The sequence below is a fragment of the Lissotriton vulgaris genome, chromosome 9 (assembly GCF_964263255.1).
Source record: "Lissotriton vulgaris chromosome 9, aLisVul1.2, whole genome shotgun sequence".
NCBI lineage: Eukaryota > Metazoa > Chordata > Amphibia > Caudata > Salamandridae > Lissotriton > Lissotriton vulgaris.
This window is the reverse complement of record NC_141697.1, coordinates 929,273,798-929,296,247: the sequence shown is the minus strand read 5'-3', so window position 1 is coordinate 929,296,247 and position 22,450 is coordinate 929,273,798. Positions and strand designations below refer to the sequence as shown.

The window sequence follows — 22,450 nt, the reverse complement described above, 5'->3', positions numbered from 1 at the left end:
TTGGGCCCTAGCTAATTTTTGTTCATGGTATACATTAGCCAAGGACCTTTTGGAGATGTTTAATGCGGCATTCGCCGGCTCAGTCCATAAGTCAGGGAGCCCTAATTCCATACAAATGACTTGGATGTATTTGACCCAGGGGATGCGGAGCGCTTTTGGGTGATTCAATAATTCGACCAATTCCGCCCTGTATTCTGCAAGATCATTACTGCTCCACAGCCTACGCCAGAAGGCTATGGGTCTCAGGCTTATTTCATCAGCTAGCGGTCGTAGACCCAAATCAAGCCTCAAGGGGAGGAGCGGGGTGCTGGGCGGGAGTGCGGCTATCTGTCTTATAAACTTGTTTTCCGTTAGTGACAGACTCCGGCAAGGTGTATGACCCCACAGTTCCGCCCCATACATGATCGCTCCCCTAGCCTGGGCCTTGTATATCTGGATTAGTGCCCCCAATGAGCGATATGATGAGCCGGTCATCATCCGGGCGATACCCCCAGTAGTTTGTGTGAGTTTGAGGTTTGCCCTGCTCTGGTGAGATCCCCAAGACATGGTTTCGTTAAGAGTCACACCAAGGTATTCAAAGGTGGTTACTCTCTCGAGCCGCACAGCTCCCAATTGCGGATTCGGCCGCAATTTTTGGCTCGGGTTCAAAACCATGAATTTGGTTTTTGCCGCATTAATTTCTAGCCCCCTGTCAGTACAGAAGGCTACAAAGGAATCGAGAATCCTCTGTATCCCCATAGGGGTTTTGGATAGCAGCAGGGTGTCATCCGCAAACATAATTGCGGGCACCCTGCTGCCATTCAATTTGGGGGCGTCAGTATAGTCAGTGGCATTCAGGTGGGCGATTACCCCGTTGACGAAGAGGCAAAACAGGGTCGGTGCCAACACACAACCCTGTCTTACCCCCGGTCAACGGGGAATCTATCGGTCAGTTCCCCCGACCTCCCACACCTCACTCGGGCGTAATTATTGTGGTGCAGCCTCTGTAAAATCAATAGGATGTCCGGGGGAATGCCCATCTCTGCCAGGACGCTCCAAAGTTTCCCCCTGGGCACCAGGTCGAAGGCGGCCCGTAAGTCCACAAAAATTGTGTACAGACTACCGCCCTCGAATTTTGCTGCCCTCCAATAGATAAGGTTCAATCTGAAAACCTGGTCCACTGTGGATACCCCCTTCCTAAATCCCGCCTGGTAGGGACTAAGGGCGCCCACCTCTTCCATCCAATCCTGGAGCCGATTCAGCAAAACCCTACCAAACAGTTTCTGTGCTACGTCTATTAAACTGATGGGTCTGTAGTTGGCTGGGAGGAGAGGCGAGCCCTTTTTGAAGATGGGGACCACCTCTGCCCCCAGCCAAGTACTAGGGATTTCCATGCCGCTAAGAACTCCGTTGAAAAGGGCGGTAAGGTAGGGTGCCCAAACAGTGGGCTCCTGTTTAAACATATCCCCAGGTAAGCCATCCAGTCCCGGCGCCTTTCCAGAAGCCAGACCTGAGATGGTGGCAGTGACCTCACCCAGCGTTATTGGCTCCCCTTCATAGCCCGGCCAGCCCACCTCAGTGACAGCAGGAGATTCTCCCGGCTCAGAGCTGTATAGAGACTGGAAGTGTGCCTGCCACACCCCTGGAGCAACGTTGGGCTCTAGTGCCGATTGTAGATTCCCCGACCCCCCGCTCACTATCCTCCAAAACAGACGATGGTTTTGGATCGCTAGGGCCTTGGTGAGTTCTTCCCACTGATTTTCCTCCCATTCGGCCTTAGCGTGGGCAACAAGTTTCTTGTAAGCTCGCCTGCTTTGTTTTAGGCTATCCCCCCCTAAACCCCCCTTAATTAGTCTGAGGAGTTCTGCTTTTGCCCTTCTACATGCTGGGTTATACCATGATGTTTTGCCTTGCCGCCCCTCTCTTGGCTTTCGTGAACTACAAGAGAGATGAGGGGCCGCAGCTTTTATAAGGTCCTCATGAGCCTTGTACAATTTGACCTGGGAATCTTTGTTGTTTGCCTCGGTATCCAAGCTCCCCACAGTTTCCAAGATGGGAGTTATCCCATCATAGAGCATGGGGAGTTTGTTCTTGCTTGTAACCAAGTGCTCCCACCTGATTCTTCTCCTGCTATTATCCAGGAGAAGCGCAGATTTGTTCCCTTCCGCATTAGTCGCGGGAGCTTGGGGACCAGGGTGGACAAGGTCAAGCTCAAGTGCATTGTGGTCACTATCGGTCCTTTCCATCACCCTAAAGTCCTGGATTGTCGGCCACTTCACTATTTGGGCCAGGACATAATCCAGGCGGGACTCTCTTCCCAGTCTGTTATAGGTGGTTTTACTGGGTATATCAGATTTCATTCGCCCGTTGCAAGCTCTAATTCCGAACTTTAGGGTGAGGGCTGTGATTTGTAGTGCTAGTGGGGTCCAAGCCTTCGGGGGGGGAGCTTCCACTAGGGGCACTGCCCATCTGGCCTCTTCTTCCGATGAGAACCCCTCCAAAAGACCAGGGAGTGGCTCAAAGTGAGAATTAAAATCCCCTCCCACCACATAGAATGAATCACTCGGTAGTTCAGATATATAGTTCGAGAGTTCATCTATGGTCGGTGATTCCTTTGCAATTCCCACTGGCCTAGAATAGATGTTAATAAACACAAGTTTGGCTTGGTTAGGCCAGGATAATGAAACCACAAGGATGTCTTCGGAGTTAGCCGACAACCGTGTTGCCACGCAGCCCAGATGAGATGCAACCCAGGTCGTAAGCCCCCCTGACGGACGGCCTTTGCCTTCCCACCTAGCTGGAATGAAGAATGACATGTAGCCTTGGTGACCATAGTCCTCTCTGGCCCAGGTTTCCTGGAACATTCATACGTCTCCAGTCTCGATATAATTTGCCCAGTCCGGGTCACCCAATTTGTTGGCCAGTCCAGCAACATTCCAGCAAATTAGCCTCAAGTGTTCAGGGGTGTCAGTTGACGTGCCAGAAGAGTTGGAGGAGATGGTTTCAGACACTGTTTCAATCGGAAGTTCTGACGCATTACCAACAGTAGGGGCAGATGGCTTAGGAAGTCTACAGGAGCCATTATCCGCAAGCACTGGCTCATTCAGAATTCCAGAAGCATTGTCAACACTGTGGGCAGATGGATCAGAGAGTCCGCTGGTGCCATTGTCCGGAGTCACTAGATCGTTCAGTAATCCAGGGGTTTTACCAACAGTCGAGGAAGGTGGCTCAAAAAATCTGCAGGAGCCGTTATTCCGGGTCACTGGGTTGTGAGCGGAGAGTCAGTCAACCCCATCCAAGCCGTTCAAGCAATTAAAACGGTTGAAGTGAAAATAGGGTGTGTCCGGCAATTGAAGATTTGGGCGTTGTGCATAATCCTTGTGTCTGCGTCTACGTTCCACCCTTATCCATTCATCATGCGGTGGAGCATAGTGCATGCGAATAGGAGGGAAGAAGAAGGATACTGGAAGGGTCTGAATGGTGGAATCCAGTGAACAATTTACTCCTTCACAAATATGCAGAACAGTGCCCGGATCTTTAAAAGTTACCAAAATACAGTCCCCTATTATTGTTTTTCTGGTCTTCCCTAACCAAGGGACCCTTCTAACCATAATAATCTCATTATTGAAGTGTGATGGTAGGGGTCGGTTCCAATTTAGCCATTTAATGACCTTTTTCTTTAGGGATTGGTAATCTTCATTTTCTCCTGTTCTTAGATGGGGGGCGCCTGCTAGCACCACCCTTAGACTATTAGCTTCTGGCGACAGATCTGGTCTCCGTGGTCTTGGGGCTGGCCGACCCAGGGAGAATAAAGGAGCGCTGCCAGCTTCTTGGTGGCCATCATTAGTCCCTATCTGGGAGCTTTGAGGGGCAGAGTCTATTGATTGTGAAGGCCTATTGGTTGAGTTATTGCGCGGTGCCTGGGCTGAAATAGCCATTAGTGGCTGCAGGGGGGGAACAGTAGGCGCGCTCTGAGGGGGGACTTTATTGGCACCCTGTGAGGCTCCTATTTTAGGAGGGTTTCCTGCGGGGAGATAAGGTCCCACATTTTTGGATTGCTTACTAACTAGGGTGTTCAAGGTAGTAAGAGATGTCTCTAGTAAAGTGAGCCTAATCTCAACTTTTTTCAGGCTATCGCTAATGGGCTGTAGAAGGGAACGAAATAGGAATTCTATACTCCCTATAGATGTGAGAGGGGGGTTTATATTAGATGTGTTGGCCACTGGATCGCTGTTAGTAACAGCTATGTTGGAGCTTGGGACCTTAGAGGGACAGCGATAGGCACAGTCTCATTATCCTTCCCAGATTGGAGTGCGTTTATATGTTTTTTTCCAAAATCTAGATGGGATAGTTTGGTTTTCCCCCGCCCCCCCATTGACTTCCTACTGCGTTTGCTAGGTGGAGGCCTATGCAACTCCACCACAACACTTTGTTTTAGCTTGCTCTTCTTATTTATATTCAAAGGGGGAGTTTGGGTAACCAGATTAACGGGGGTAACGCATGTCATGGGAGGAGTTGTGTCTATAATCTTTTCAGGCACCATACCAGGGGTGCTAGGAATTTCCCGAAGTAAAAGGGGGAAATCCTCAAGAGTCGGGGATTTAAGCTATTGGGGGGCGTACCTTCCTCTTGAGAGATAGGATACAGGATAATTTCTGTCAAGGGTCTACTCTTCATGGATTCAATGGAGCGCCGTCGCTCCGCCCTACGTCTCTCCAGGGAGTTTTCCTTGCCCCCATCTCCTTTGGCAGATTTAAAACAATTGTTCAGCGTCCCTGTGTTAGTGCCCCCCTCCCTTGATGGAGTTTCACGTGGTGCCGGCGAGGGCATCACCTTAGTCAGAATGGAAGTTGGAAGAAAAAGGTAAGGGATATGGCCCAGCCCGGCCTCCTTTGGCCCCTGACGGACACAGACGGTCCCGCCCTTGTCCCGGGCTTCTCCCGGCGTGCTCCCGCTCGCTCCCGGGAAGCGGAAGCTCTGGTCACCTTTGTACACAGCCTCACCCTCTTGGAGGGCTGATAGGCGGGGGGCGTGGCCAGCGGGGAGAGCAGCCCAGTTGTAACTGGTTGGGCACGCAGGGACTCCTGGACGCTGGAGTCCCTGCCTCAAAGCTCGCAGCCCCGCTATCACACTCGCCTGCCCCGCGCTCCACAAGATTCCACAGAGCAGCTCCCACAGTCAGCAAAAAGCGCTGCGGGACCCGCGAAGCGGGTCCGGCGAGGCGCTACAGTTCTCCTTGCGTGCAGAGGTGCACAGACTTCCAGCAGGGTGACAAGGTCCGCGCTGAGAGCTTTACACTTGCCTGAATATGAAAGATCGTATCAGTGCAACCACCAGGAGAGCCAATTACCTAATACGCTCTAAGGAAAATAAAACCCTTCCTGCCCCCTAATGATTTTCAGCTAGCAGTACAATCCCTAGTCCTCTCTCAATTAGATTACGGGAGAGCTACTCTTGTTGGCTTACCCAAAGTAAACCTGGCTCAGTTAAAGGACCCATTAAACTCAGCTACTAGGCTCATAACAGGATCCAGAAGAATCAACCCCCTAACCAGACCTAAAACATCTAAAAGGGCTCCAGTTTGAAGCAAGAATCCAATTGAAGATTGCTAGCATAACGTACAAGGCCCTTCACCATAACATTCCTATTGATCTGGCCCAAAAACTTGAACTATCTGGGGGTAGTTTTTCTTTAACCCCTTCTATGCTCATGACGAGCTCAGCTCGTCATGCAGTACAGTGCTCCTGTGCTCATGACGAGCTGAGCTCGTCATGACCACACCCGTTTTCATTGCTGTCCAGCACAGCAGAGGGATTTGTCAAACAGCGATGTGGTTAACCGCATTGATGCAACGGCTTTTCCTGCTGTGTGGCATTTTTCAAAATACCGCGTTACATGACGAGCTCAGCTCGTCATCAGCACACGGCAGGTAAGCCTGATGACGAGCTGAGCTCGTCATCAGCATCGAAGTGGTTAAGAAGCCCTAATTGCCTAGTATTGAATCCACAGAAGTTCAACAAAAAGAAAAATGACAACCGCCCGTTCTCTGGCCTTGCCCCAAGAATATGGAACGCATTACCTCCTGAAACAAGGACAAACACCTTGACTACTTCCTTCAAAATAGATGTAAAAAAAAGCCTCTGATGTACAGATTCCTTCATTAGTATTCCTGAGGTTTCTCAGCGCCCGACTCTTGGATCTGTCATGCTGAATGATATACTGTATTTTTTTTGCTACCTGCGTATTCCTTCTTGACTGTTAGTTGCTCTTTTCTATTTCCTGTATGTATGACTTGACTGCAACATGTACAGCACTCATACATTGACAGGTCAGGTTCACGCTCCTCAATTAATCCATACTAATATAATAAAGAGAGAGCCCAAACCGTTGAGGCGGGTAATCTCAGGAACCACAGCACCAATCACAACACCCAATACAGCGTTGGAAAGGGCAGTTGCAGCAGAAGGACATAGGCTATGCAGACGCCCACCATATACATTTAAAATGTAAAAGAACCGTGCCAGCAAAGTAGTCGTTTGTGGGCGTGTCTGCGTTGTGCTGTGGGCATGTGCTGGGGGTGTGACAAACGCTGGGGGCCTGTGGTACGTTCCGCCCTTCATGCCATGTCTCATATTGTGTGCTAATCCCACCCTGCTCCCTTTAAATACCCCTGCACCACATAATCATAACCCACCCTTACTCCTTAAAATACCCCTGTACCCCAAAACCCAAACCTAGCCTTGAACCCTATTAATACCCCTGTACCTCAAAACCCAAACCTACCCCTGAACCCTAAAAATACCCCTGTACCCCAAAACCCAAACCTAGCCCTGCACCCTAAAAATACCACTGTACCTCAAAACCCAAACCTACCCTGAACCCTAAAATACCCCTGTACCCCAAAACCCAAACCTAGCCCTGAACCCTATAAATACCCCTGTACCTCAAAACCCAAACCTACCCCTGAACCCTAAAATACCCCTGTACCCCAAAACCCAAACCTAGCCCTGAACCCCTACCCCTGTACCCCAAAACCCAAACCTAGCCCTGAACCCTAAAAATAACCCTGTACCCCAAAACCCAAACCTACCCCTGAACCCTAAAATACCCCTGTACCCCAAAACCCAAACCTAGCCCTGAACCCCTACCCCTGTACCCCAAAACCCAAACCTAGCCCTGAACCCTAAAATAACCCTGTACCCCAAAACCCAAACATACCCCTGAACCCTAAAAATACCCCTATAACCCAACCCCCAAACCTAGCCCTGAACCCTAAAATACCCCTGTACCCCAAAACCCATGCCTATCCCTAAACCCTAAAACTACCCCTGTACCCCATAACCCAAAACTATATCTGAACCCTTAAAATACCCAAACACCCCAAAACATATACCTCAGTACCCCAAAACATATACCCCTATACCCATACTTACCTTATCCAAACATTAAAAAAACATGCTTTTACCATTCATGCATTTACAACGAATTTCGTTGTAAATGTATGTGTGGTAAAAGCATATAAAATGTAATGCTATGCGTTATAATGGCATTGCGGAGTCATGGTACTTTCGTACGGTAATGAAAGTATGCGGAGTGATGGTATGCGGAAAGAAAGTTGCGGAATAATGGGTGTTTACCCTCCCCCGGTAAGTACATTGGTGGCACGGTGGCCCACATCTCCAGCAACATACTCATATTTTTTCCCCACCCATTTGAAAAATGCACATGTCTCTCTCATTAATGGCCAGCACCGACATACACTTTTAGACACACCTCCCGCCACAAGTTCTAGAATTGGGAACTTTAGAGCTGGGGAGCTACGTTCGAATCTCGGCATCAGCTCAACATCCTGTGATTCCAGGCAAATCGCTTTGTCTCCCCGTGCCTACCACAAACGAATGTGTTCTTCTGTAATGAAAATTGTACTAATGCCATGTTGTCGAGTTCGCGCTATATAATATAGCAAGGAAAAATAAAGTAGGGAAACTCGAGTTCACACACTACTGAACGCGCACTCTTAAGTGCATCAGCAGTGCACTGTGAATCGGAGCGTTTCACAGGCCTGTAACAGATAAGAAATGGTCTCAAAATGAAATCCTACAAAACAATATACTATGGGCCGGCAGCAATTCATACCCGGACAACGTCGGGACGGGCTGCTAGTTGTTTTTATAAATAGCTTTTTTCATCTGATGCATGCTGCACGTTTCTCACCTTGTGGATAGATACCAAAGCAGTACCTCCCCAGGGGATGGTTCTGTGGAATTGCTCTGACCAGAAAATCCTGCAGGGCAGAGCAGGCAAAATGCCCGTCTTATCAAACCTGACTATCCAGGCAGTAGTGCGACATGAATGTGTAAACTGACACCCATGTAGCAGCCTGGCAGATGTTCAAGACTGGCCAGCAGTTTTCGGTCAGGTGGAACAAATGTGTAAGCCTTCTGGAGGCTGTTTCTTTGCCAACCCATAACAGATTTTGATGCACTGAAGCTATCCATCTCAGAATAGTACTCTTCTTCACCGCTTTCCCCTTTTTTGCCTGAGATGCCCACAAACAGTTCATCATCCACTCAATATAAAAGCTAAGGATCCTTCTGTGGTAGAGCTAATGGAGTAGTTCTTCCTCACTGGAAGGGTGAGGGGGGGTGGCGAAGATAGCTTGAAGGGTGTTGGTCTGCCCTATATGGAGTGCGCATCAACCTTCAGGAGGGAGGTAGCTGTTCTCTGACGAATTTATTTGCCTGGAAAATAGTTGGTATACGGCTGTTGGACTGACAAGGCTTGCAATTCACTCACAGCACAAGCTGAGGTAGTGGCAATGAGGTATGCTGTTTTTATTGTTAAAAGACGTAGGGAACAACTGTGCGCATGATCAAATGGGGCACACATGAGAAAGGTGAAAACCAAATTAAGGTCCCATGGAGGCATCAAAAATTGTATTGACTGGAACATATTGGTAAGCACTTTCAAGACACGCATCACAACAGGTGATTAAAAAAGATCCAGTAGACGAAAGAAGCTGAAAGTGTCAACAAGGCATTTTTAGCAGTTACCACAGCAAGGCCTTACCAGGGCTAAAGAAAGACAAAATAGCAATTCGTAAGCTAACTGTGACTGTAGAGGCTGGATGTTGCAAGCGGAACAACATACAACAAACTTCTCCCAATGTCCTGCATAAACAGTTTTGGTGGAGGAACGCCTGGCTGCAGTATGACACCAACTACTTGGGGAGGAAGATCAGAAGCCATTAATTGTTGCTGTTTAATCTCCATGCATGGTGATGTAGGTTTTACAGGTTTGGGCACAGGACCCTACCCGGTTGCTGCAACAAGAGATTTTTCCGAAGAGGCAGCCAGACTGGAGGACAGATGCTCATGGTAAGAAGTTCTGGGTACCACACTCTCCTCACCAAGTTTGGAGCCACTAGGATGACTTGAGCCCCCCAGTCTTTCCTGATCTTCATCAGAACTATGGGCAGGAGATACAAAGCGAGGAAGATGTACAGAAGTACCAAGTTCCAGTCTCAGCGAAAGACTTCTCCAAGTGAAAACAGCTTTGCGGAGTCCAACACACAGAGGCTATGACATTCCATGTTTTAAGCATAGGTGAAAAGAACAAGCAGGGATTCTCCCCATTGCTGGTAGATGCCCTCTGCCATGTCGGAGTGTATCCGCCATTTGTTGCCCACTAAGCGATACAAAAGGGGATGATGGACGGAGCGTTTGAGCAAATCAAACACTCACCCCCAGTCAACTGATCTGGGTTTAACTAGGCAACATCAGCTGAATGTGTCAGCCCTGGCATATAAAGATCCTGCAAAGTGTTGTACAATCAGAGAGATGCCCTGATGATTTAGCCACTTCCAAATGCAAAAAAGCCTCTCAGCACATGAACCCCAACAATGATCTGCTCTGTTTGTTGGAGTAGGACATGGTGGAAGTTAAGAGCCTGCACCCATTCCTCCTTTTCCCTGAGGTCGAGAGCCATCTGTGTCTTTATCAGATGCACACATTCAATTGATTTATGATTTAGGAATGTAGAGATCATTTTATTGTACCTCATGAACCGTATAAATTGACGGCCAAAACTTTGAACATCCAGAGATTTTGAACAGACGCACTCTGTCCAGGCTGCAGCGTTTAATTAAACCAACTTGTTCATGTTTTATTTTCTCAGGCTAATATTTGCTTTCCAGCCTTTGCTTCTGTTCCACGTCCAATCTGGGCACCATTCAGAGCTCCGGAGCAAAGGCTGAAGACAGTGCAAATGTCGCCACAGTGCTTGTTAGTGGGCCAAAAAGGTGTTCAGAATACTTGGCCATGCAATCCTTGGCCTCTTTGCTGAACAAACAGAGCAATGGTCACTTAATCCAGTTGCAATTGTGATTCTGTGCAACTGTGTGTGTCTGTGTGAAGGAAGGTACAGTTGCCAACATCTTGATGAGGCAAAAGTAAATTAAAATACAGGTGAGTTGGTACGTTGTGTGTTTGGGAGTTGTGGAGTGAAGGACATGAGAGGAAGAGCATTCAGGAGTCAGTGAAAGGAGGCTGCTCAAGATGATAAGATATGCGGATGGATGAGAGGTGGAGAGAAAAGGTTGCACATGTATAATGTAGAATGATCATTATGGGCATGATTGATACACTCTGAAGACCACTACTTCTTCCACAGGCCTCAGTATTGTTTAACTCATAGACTCATGTCATTGTTATCTCAAAGCCTGTTGTGAAGTTCTCTGATTATACTGAATAAGCAGCTACCTACGTTATTATCATATGAAATCTCTTTATTGATGTTATAACTACACTTTCAAAATTGTTTTATTAACATTCTTGCTTTCTCACATTTGTTTGAAAATTCAGCATTTACCCACTCTTTTTTCAAAATGTTCCCGGGATTAGCACCCCTCCACCCCGCCCCATATGACAGTTGGGGTGACTCGCTGTGCTTGCTCACCACAGGGCATTCATTCAGAACTTTTACGCCCCACCAGATTTACATAGTCCTAAACTGCCTGTGCAATTCGTTTGTTTTGATCCTCCTATTCCTAACAGCTGGATGCAACTCTCCTTATAAACTGGGTCTGGTTTGGTTGGAAAGGATCAATTAACTTTAGCTAGAATTCTGGGGGCATGTAAAACCCTGCCACATGAATCAGATCCATTCCAACCTTCTAGCTAATGTAACTGCCCTCAAGAAATTCTGGAGTCTAGAGTATCTAACCTCAAACTCCTGTTTCCATTTACTGTAATGGGTGAAGGCCACAGTGAAGTGGAAGATTGAATCCTAGAGATATGAAGTACCAAATGTATATGCCAGTGTGGATTAAGCTGGAGCATCAGACCTATGGAACATGTTAACTGCGTAATTTTGCAAGGACCTAAGATCCGGGTGGCACACTTAGGAAGAGCTCTATAAATTTTCAAGTGTGTGTAAACCAGCTATACATCTTCCATACAATACAGCAGAGCTGGGAACTATATGTTTGCTTGTTTTTTTACAGCCAGTCATTTTATGTTCTAAATGTGTGACTGACTGATGTCTTTCTCTACAGATGGAGTGGAGGACTGAAGCTAGTAAGGCAACTGAGAGAGAAACATTTAAACATCTTATGATGCAGCAGAAGAAGCTGGAGTAGCCTAGTGCATTATGTAATGAAATGTTGATGCACATTCTGCTAATGACAACCTCTGCACCCAATCCTGCTGTCTAGACATTAAAAACTCCTGTCAGGTTTCAGGGCAAGAAACTACCCAAGAGAGTTAGGAAACATACCACATGGAGGTCAAGACACTGGAGACTTTAATCATGGAGGACAACAGCCCCCATGGTGGGGTCCGACATCCTGCCCAGCCACTAGAGACCCAGTAGTTGATTTCCAGGTAAGAGAGGACAGATTCCTATACACGGTTAGTGGATGTAGAAGACAGCGCCTGACAACACAGATGTTTCGAATCCCTCGCTTGACGTTACAGTTTCAAAACTGTGATACCATTCCCATACCTTCAAGGCCTGATTCACATAGAGCCTCTGCACTCATGGCAGAGGCCCCACAGCTGAGTTGAGTCTCCGCACTTGAGCGGAATCGCCAAAATGAGAATTTGCATTGGGGAGATTCCGCCCAGATTGTGGAGACTCTCCCATGACTGTGGGGCCTCTGCCATGAGTGGGGAGTCCCTTTGGAATTAGGCCCTTGTTGTTTTCCCATTTGTCGGCTTCCACGGTTTCCATTCTCCTGGTTCTTTGGGCTGATCTTGGTGTTTTAGCTCATCTACTGTTTTAGACCTTGCTTTGTTTATCTTGTGTTTTGGCTTTGTTGACTAGGAACCTGTTTTTACCTGGCTTTGAATTTTCTCTTTTGGTTTGGCTACAATGATTTAGCTTTTCAGTAGAGTGAAGAGCTACTCTTCTTCAGTTCTTTTTTTTCTTCAAATCTTCTTATTGGTTTTACTCAAACAGTGGTGAATACACATGTAGAAATCCTGCAAGCACATATATGTTCCAAACCCTTCCTTTCCTTGAGCCCTTTCCCTCACTGCATAGCACATGGCAATAAATCTGCCTGCCCCCAGCACCTCTACTTTTACAACCCATCCTGACATCTTGCGTGGGCGATGATGTTATAGTGGGGTCCCATAGGGTCGTCAAAGCAGTGGCGTAACATATGTTTAAGAGGCCCCTCTGCAATGTACACGGAGGGGCCCCGCTCTGGATTTAATACGGAGCGCTTAGGCCCAAGTAAGGTGCTGAGGGGGCCCCCAGCTCTACATGGCCCCCAAACGTTTTCAAATTTCCTTGGGCAGCTGGACCTTTGTAAAACACTCTTTCTGCCTCCATGCATCTGTTCATTCACTCTTTACCACATAGCTCTTGTTGGAGTGCCAGCCTCAGCCCAGAACTTAGTAATGTTCCTTCTTACAACTATGAAGCCCAACATACAAAACAGCAATTGCTTTCTGGGTGATCAGCATCATTAGGTATTCCCACTATAATCAATTAGGGGGTTATGGAATAGTAGTCTCCACCACCGCTTCCAACTCTGCTACAATTGTACCCCAGTAATGACACAGCTTCCGAAAGCTCCAAATCGTGTTCGTCTTCTGTTCTTGAGCAAGTTTTCAGATTTGCCTGGGGGATAGTTACAGGGGCTAAGTGATTCTTCTTTCATTAACTAATACTCACTGTCTTTTGCTTTCATTTCTTGACAGTAAGTTGTATTGTGACACTGTGCCACTGGACCATCCGGTATCTCATACAGCCCTGCCCGGAACTTCTACCAACCATCCTGCTGGAAACTAGCGCCTCTCTCTCTAATCCTACACTCCATCTTTCCTTTTGAGAATCAGATGTTCCCTTCTTTCATTGAGTGTGATAGAGGAAGTAGGACCACCCAGAAGGGAAGAAGGAAGGCTAACCTCGCTGTCTTTCAACCTGTAAATGTAAATGTAAATATATTGCGACTTATATAGCGCACTTATCACCCGAAGGCATCAAGGCGCTTGCCTTGGGAACCCAACCTGGCTTTTCCCTGTGAGATAACCCCTACTGGGCATCCCCAAGGTGAAAGCCAGGCATCCCGCAGCGGGTGGGCCGCCGTAGTGGAGATTAAGCAGCTATTACCCAGAGTTGCAGCGTGGGACCCCATGATTAGAATAGGCACCGAGGCGGAAATTATCGAGTCCGTGGACATTTTTTTTTGGGTTCAGGACCCTGCCGCGTCGGGAATTGAACCCTGGTCCCGGGCCAGACCTCTGCATCAGGGTCTGCCGCTCTAATCAGTGAGCCACACTTCTCCACTTAGAACCTGAGTTCTAAGGGTCACAACAATACATTAAATATTGCTCAATTGACTAGTTCAACCTCTCAGTCTGCCCATCAGTCTGAGGCTGATACATTGTGGAGAGATGAGAAAGGGACCTACACTTCAGAAATTCTCTCTAAAATGTATGCCACTATGCCATTATAAGGACCATGAAGATGAAAGATTTGTTTTATGAAGATTTTGGCTATAGCTGGGGATAATTATGGTAATGATTTTATGGGTAGAAAATATTTTAAGGATATAAAGTAGTTCACAACCACCGAAACGGTATTATATCCTCTTCAATTTGGGAGTTCTACAATTAAATCCATATAAATGAATGGCCATGGGAATCACAGTGCACAAATTGGTTGCAAACGTTTTAAAGGTATTTGATATAACACTTTAGCCTGAGAACATTTTGCAGACTTTTGGGTGCACTTCTTTAATGTTATAACCATAGATGGTCACCAGAAATCATTTGTAAGAAAGTTCATACTTTTATTTTCTGCTGGATGTCCTGCCACTGGAGAATCATGATACCACTGAATGGCTTTAATATGACGTTCTTCTATAGGGATATATAACCTGATAGCATGAAATAACTGTTTACCAGAATTACTCATAAGCCATTGCTGCGGGTCCAAAGTTTGCATGTATCTTTTAACTTATTCCAGACGTCTTTTTCATTATTGGAGACCTACACCTCAGTTGGTTGTGAAAGTGTGTCTACTTTCCCGTCAGTTCCCCAGAAAAAAGGAGCTGTTGTACTGAAAGCAAGAATAGGTTAATGACAACCTAGCATGGTGTAAAACTGTACATTTCACAAGCTTTAAACACTGTAGATTTTTATGAACTGTCCGAACTAAAACTGGATGCACTGCTACTTCCAACTCCTGCTTCCAATGCACAATAAATACCTTGATGGAAAGAAACTCTTTATCATAAATAGCATTGTTCATTACTGTTCGGTTTAGGCTCCTGCAGTAAAAGAAAACTTGATGTAAAATGCTTGTCTGCCAATGCCTTTGGAAAAGGATCACCCCTTTTGCCAGTGCTGACGGGGAACATCACTTACAACGCATTTTTTACAACGCACTACCATTACATCGCAACCATTACAACGCAAACCATTACAACGCATTGCGCTGGGGGGCGCTCTAGGATAGGGAATATATTTAATTTACTATCCAACACCTTCCCTGCTATCCACGGGGACTGGAGTTGGAATAGTAAATTAAATAATTCACTATCCAGCGCCTAAAAGCATTATGCGTTGTAATGGACTGCGTGGTAAAAACCGCGTTGTAAAGGCATGCGATGTAAAAGCATGCGTTGTAGTGACACCAATCCGTGCTGACGCATCCCTTTCCACAATAAACTGTAGTTCAGTAACTGGACCACTTAAGATGGGTCCAGTAATGGATGAAATCTTCAATTGTTTTAAATGCAGCTTCTTGCTCTGGTCCTCACATACATGGAATTCCTGCCTGACTTAGAATCATAATGGATTTAATGATGTCCCAAATTTTTGGTACGAAATGATGATAGAATTGAGTAAATTCTGAGAATCTTTCACTTTCTTTCACATTCAACAGTTGGTGCTACTCTTCCACAGCCTTGACATTGGTAGGATCCCTACTGATACCTATTTCCAACACTAAAAATCCTAATTTTTTTTTACTTCAGAAGCCTCAAATACACATTTTTCTTATTTGGTGGAGAGGTCATATTTTCAGAGGCGCTGTAAAACTTCTCCCAGATGTATCATGTTTTTCCTTCTTTTCTCCGAAAACCAAAGTACTATCTAAATAAATGATGATATAAGATTAAAAAATGTTTCTAGAATTGTTGTTGGAAAGTACCAGAAGGCTATCTGAGCATTACATAATCAAAAGTGCATGGCCAGGTATTTAATAATGTTCATAGTGGGCATTAAAGGCACTCTTCAATTCATCTCCTTTTTTGAGACCTACTAGTTTGTAAGTGCCACTAAGATCTAGTTCATGACTATCTAAGGTATCTTGACTTTATAAAAAAGTGAAGCTATTAATGGTGGTAAAGAGACAAAATATTGAGTCCTTAATCTGGACTTGCACTAATATCGAGTGCAGAATAGCGGGATACAAAAATATCGACTGTCAGAATATCGTTGTAAAGAATATCGAGTCTAAGGTAAGTAATATCGTTTGTAACAATATCGAAGTTATTAATGTCATTTTGAAAAATGTAGAAGTCATTAATATCGTTTGCAAAAATATAGATGTTATAAATATCTTTTTTTTGGTTAGTGTTATGTATTTTAATATGTATTTTAAATGTATGTATTCTATTTTTTTGTGTTAGTATTGGATTTGTTTTTTAATATATGTATTACATTTTTAGAAGTTATTATTTTTAGTTTAAGTAAATTTTGCGTTTCGGTTCCGTAACGGGTTGTGAGTTTATAGGGGGATAGGGTGGAAAGTAATTGAATTATAATACATTTATTAATAATTTTTAGAAGTTTTAATTTTATTTTAATTATATTTAGCATTTTAGTTCCGTAGCAGGTTGTGGGTTAATAGGGGAATAGGGTAGAAGGTAATTTAATTATAATTAATTAATACATATTTTTTATTAATCAATATTTATGTACTTAATATTTTGTATGTTAATTGTGTCATTTTTGAGGAACGGGTTGTGGGTTGATAGGGGAGTAGGGTGGGAAGTAATTATAAATATTTAATTAATGTTTTTTAGTTAATTAATATTTGTGTATTTATTATTGTGTATAATTAATTGTGTTAATGTATTATTAATTATTTATTAAATAGTTGTTAGTTAATAATTAATTGGTAAATATGTTAATTGTGTAATTTTTTTCAGAAGCGGGTTGTGGGTTGATAGGGGAGTAGGGTGTGAAGTAATTTAATTTTAATACATTTATTAATATTTTTAATATACAATTTAGTTAGATATTTTATATTGTTAATTGTGTGAATTAATGTTTTATTAATTTGTGTATTTTGCTTGTTAATTGTAATTAATGAATTGTTAATTATGTTAATTGTGTCATGTTTTTCAACATTGGTGGTGTCATTTATAGGGGATTATGGTGGGAGGTAAATTATTTATAATTAATTAATTTTTTGTTAATTAATGATAATTAATTAATTAAAATTAAATATGCTTATTGTGGAATAATTTTGATGTCTGAGATGTGGGGTTCATAGCTGTAAATTTTAGGAAGAAATTAAAATAAAATCAATTTATGATTTGATGTTTATTGTTATTAATCTATTAATGTAAAATTAGTAATGGAAATTGTGTAAAAAAAATTAAGGGGTTGATTACGATGGCAGGCGGATCGCCACCGCTGGCCCGGCGGTGGCGATCCGCCCGCCATCGTGACGTGATTTACGCACCGCTAGATTACAATGGCGGTGGGTACCGTGGCAGACGGAAAGTCCGTCTGTCGCTTTTCCGCCGGTTGGCAATCATTAACATTGTCGACTGGGTGGAGCTAGGCACATATATGGTGGCGCTGCCTAGCAGGCACCGCCATCCATATTATGATAAGTGCACATATATGTTCCAAACCCTTCCTTTCCTTGATCCCTTTCCCTCGCCAAATAGCACATGGCGATAAATCTGCCTGCCCCCAGCACCTCTACTTTTACAACCCACCCTGACATCATGCATGGGCGATAATGTTATGGTGGGGTCTTTCCACCCATAGGGTCATCAAAGCAGCGGCGTAACGAAAGTTTAAGGGGCCCCCCTGCAATGTACACTGAGGGGCCCGCTCCGGATTTAATACAAAGCGCTCAGGCCCAAGTAGGGTGCTGAAGGGGCCCTCTGCAACTGTGGCCCCCCCGCACCGCGGGGGATGTGGGGGACTGTGTTACGCCCCTGGGTCAGAGCTGTTCATCGTAACCTGATTTACCCACCGCTAGATTACGATGGCGGTGGGTACTGCGGGGGACGGAAAGTCTGTCTGCCGCTTTCCTCCCAGTTGGCAATCGTTAGCATTATCGGCCGGGCGGAGCTGGGGCACATATATGGTGGCGCTGCCTAGCAGGCACCGCCATCCATATTATGAAGATTGCCATTTAAAGCCTTTCCATGGCGGTATTGGGCTGGCGGGGATTTCCTTTGGGGGCCCGTTGTGGGCCACTGAGGGATGCGGGGGGCTGCACTCAGGGGGTACCTACGGTACCCCCCTACATTGCCATGCACAAGGTGGCTGGCCCCGCGCTGTGCCTGCCACGTTGTGCATGGCAATGCACAACATGGCATTTTATAATTGCTGCAGGTGCTGCAGCACCCGCCACAATGTTAAAATGCCTAATGGGACCGCCGCGGTGGTGGTTGCATCATAATTGTGGTGGCGGTACGCCGCATGGCAGGCGGGAGGTCCCGTTGCTGCTAGGGTGGCCGCCATCCTAATCACCCCCTAAGTGTGTTTATTGGAGTAGAGGGTGCAAAGTAATTTAGTTTGAATAAATCTAACATTAGTTTATATTATAATTTATTTATTAATTGATAAATATTTTTGGTAATTGTTTTGTTTTTATTTTGTTTTGGGGATTTAGGTTCACTAGCTGTAATGTTTGGTTTTATCCCCTCTGCTATCCAACACTTTTCCTACTGTTACACTTAGGGGTCGATTCCAATTCGTGAAACGAATCCGTACGACGATTCGTATTCGTAGCCGTTTCCGTACGAATCGTAGTAATCCGTCCTAATCGCGTAGTACGATCCATAGGCTAGAAATACGTATGAATCGTCGATAACGGTACGAAAGTCAAGGGTGAGTCCGTACGACAAAGACCCGCACAGTAAACCGTAAGAATCGTAAACATGTCTTGCTACCTGCCAAGTACGATCCGGATGGAGGAATGGAGATACGATTTATACGGATACATCGGGTATGAGCAATTCGTACGGAGATCTACACTATTGCATAAGCACCGTACCCCTAAATTCAAGGGGAGTACGCAGAGGGTGTACGCACCGTACACGTACGACTTTTGGGGGTACGGACCATACCCCTAAGCACCGTACACCTACATTCATGGGGGGTACGCACGGGGAAATACGCACCGTATCCCTGTAATCCAGGGGTGTACACACTGTACCCCAATGCACCGTACCCCTGCAATGATGGGTTGTACGCACCATACACGGGGGGTCCGTTCCGTACGCATTTTGGGAGGAAATCTGGTTTTCCGGACGTTTTAAACTCCCATAGCAATGGCGTCGTACGGAGTGCTGTCGACACGATTCGTACTTGCTGGGTCCGAAAATGCTGCTTCGAACCGTACAGATGTCACGTACTGCGTGTTACGGATACGATTCGTACGGATCATTGAGTCGTACGGTCTTTGGTACGAATTGTATGGAGAACTGCATTGGGTACACATCGTACGTACAGGTACGGTTCTCCGTACAATTTGTACGGGAAAAAGGCTCCGTACAACGATTCGGACGGCATTTTACCGAATCAGCCCCTTAATGTAGTGTAAAATGTAATTGTAAAAACGAATACATATTTCAATAATTTCATTTACAATTAAAAAAAATATATTTTGAATGTTACAGGTGTGTAACAATTTTGACATTTAACTATGGGAGGCATCAGCGTAGCTGCTCATTGAAGAAACATTAAGCACTACGAGGACCAGAGTGCCGCCGGAAGGGCTACGCCCATGTAGGCGGGGTCGGAGAATTGTTAGTGGTGCTTTTAAGTGCGGAGCTGCTGCCTCTTCAGTTCGTGAGCCTTTGAGAAAGTGGAATGACCACGAAACGCGTCAGGCGGAACTTCATTGATTTTGTGAGACTTTGCTGGTGTGTGCCCCGCTTCAACCCCTCCAACAAAGCTGATGGTGGCAATATTATATCCTGGTGTGAGGCTCCTCTATTTCACAGGCAACTGTTTGGAATATATATATATATATATATATATATATATATATATATATATATATTGCCACACAAGAGCATGGACGCTTCTTTGGGCGGCCGGGACGCTGGGGGCGAACAACCTCCAATTGGCATCCAAGACACCTCCTAATCCAAGAAAAGAAGTGCGCCCGACCAGATTTCAGGGTTGACAGGCACTCTTTATTCAGCAAAACAGCAGCCTAATTCACAGTCCTTCCTAACGCGTTTCGACTACTCAGGTAGTCTTGATCACAAGGTTGAGCTGCATAACGGGATTCTGTGGCGTAGTTGCCTCCTTATACGCCGTCACGGACCACTCCCTCTTTGTGTAATCCTACATTACTACAGTTCCCAGGGTGCACTTCAAATGAAACGGTCTCCAGTTTATGTTCCTGAAAAACGGTTTCCCATTGTTATTTCAGTTTGTGGTGCTTTCACACTGCATGGGTTAGACAATTCATTTGAAGTCTATTTCTTCGCTCATATATTGTGGCTGCAGTTACAATTTCAGTGTTAGCCGGTACCTGTCTGCCTGATGTCCGAGCGTGATGCACTTTTGTGCTTCACCTTCCCTCGCCCACAGTTTGGTTCAAGAGCAAATCTTCGCTGGAACACTCCGTGCTTGCCGGGATACTCTGTGCTGCTTCCAGAAGATTGCGGGCGGGTCCTGCTCTTTGAAAGAATCACATTGCCACACGTTTGTTCGCAAGAGCATGGACGCTTCTTTGGGCGGCCGGGACGCTGGGGGCGAACAACCTCCAATTGACATCCAAGACACCTCCTAATCCAAGAAAAGAAGTGCGCCCGACCAGATTTCAGGGTTGACAGGCACTCTTTATTCAGCAAAACAGCAGCCTAATTCACAGTCCTTCCTAACGCGTTTCGACTACTCAGGTAGTCTTGATCACAGGGTTGAGCTGCATAACGGGATTCTGTGGGGTAGTTGCCTCCTTATACGCCGTCACGGACCACTCCCTCTTTGTGTAGTCCTACATTACTACAGTTCCCAGGGTGCACTTCAAATGAAACGGTCTCCAGTTTATGTTCCTGAAAAACGGTTTCCCATTGTTATTTCAGTTTGTGGTGCTTTCACACTGCATGGGTTAGACAATTCATTTGAAGTCTATTTCTTCGCTCATATATTGTGGCTGCAGTTACAATTTCAGTGTTAGCCGGTACCTGTCTGCCTGATGTCCGAGCGTGATGCACTTTTGTGCTTCACCTTCCCTCGCCCACAGTTTGGTTCAAGAGACTTCAAATGAATTGTCTAACCCATGCAGTGTGAAAGCACCACAAACTGAAATAACAATGGGAAACCGTTTTTCAGGAACATAAACTGGAGACCGTTTCATTTGAAGTGCACCCTGGGAACTGTAGTAATGTAGGACTACACAAAGAGGGAGTGGTCCGTGACGGCGTATAAGGAGGCAACTACGCCACAGAATCCCGTTATGCAGCTCAACCCTGTGATCAAGACTACCTGAGTAGTCGAAACGCGTTAGGAAGGACTGTGAATTAGGCTGCTGTTTTGCTGAATAAAGAGTGCCTGTCAACCCTGAAATCTGGTCGGGCGCACTTCTTTTCTTGGATTAGGAGGTGTCTTGGATGTCAAATGGAGGTTGTTCGCCCCCAGCGTCCCGGCCGCCCAAAGAAGCGTCCATGCTCTTGCGAACAAACGTGTGGCAATGTGATTCTTTCAAAGAGCAGGACCCGCCCGCAATCTTCTGGAAGCAGCACGGAGTATCCCGGCAAGCACGGAGTGTTCCAGCGAAGATTTGCTCTTGAACCAAACTGTGGGCGAGGGAAGGTGAAGCACAAAAGTGCATCACGCTCGGACATCAGGCAGACAGGTACCGGCTAACACTGAAATTGTAACTGCAGCCACAATATATGAGCGAAGAAATAGACTTCAAATGAATTGTCTAACCTATGCAGTGTGAAAGCACCACAAACTGAAATAACAATGGGAAACCGTTTTTCAGGAACATAAACTGGAGACCGTTTCATTTGAAGTGCACCCTGGGAACTGTAGTAATGTAGGACTACACAAAGAGGGAGTGGTCCGTGACGGCGTATAAGGAGGCAACTACGCCACAGAATCCCGTTATGCAGCTCAACCCTGTGATCAAGACTACCTGAGTAGTCGAAACGCGTTAGGAAGGACTGTGAATTAGGCTGCTGTTTTGCTGAATAAAGAGTGCCTGTCAACCCTGAAATCTGGTCGGGCGCACTTCTTTTCTTGGATTAGGAGGTGTCTTGGATATATATATATATATATATATATATATATATATATATATATATATATATATATATATGTTTTTATAATTTTTAATGTTTCCAACATTTTATAATTTATCAAAAAATGATGTATTAATTATTATTATGTAAATATATATTACATTTTATACATATATGTTTAATTTGTTTTCTCATTATATTTATTACATATAATTGTTTTAAAAAATGAGTAATTCTAAAAATACTTTTTATATTATATGTATTATTTAATTTATTTCACATTATTTTTAATACAGGTAAAAAAGGAGGTATTTTTAACTTCAATATTTTTAACAACTATATTTGTTTTCTCAACATTTTAGTACTTACCATTATGTAGATAGGATGTCGATATTTTTGACCGATATTTATGTACCGAAATTTTGGGAACACAATATTTTGACCTTCAATATTTTGTCAGTGATCAATTAATGGTGGAGTACAGAGGTGAAGTATAATGCC

The 22,450-nt window shown here is 45.0% G+C and overlaps 1 protein-coding gene across 1 annotated transcript in view; it reads right to left on the bottom strand.

Moving 5' to 3' along the window:
- Positions 1-22,450, bottom strand: part of BSN (bassoon presynaptic cytomatrix protein) — a 767,226-nt gene that overhangs the window by 133,131 nt on the left and 611,645 nt on the right. The window lies entirely within an intron of this gene.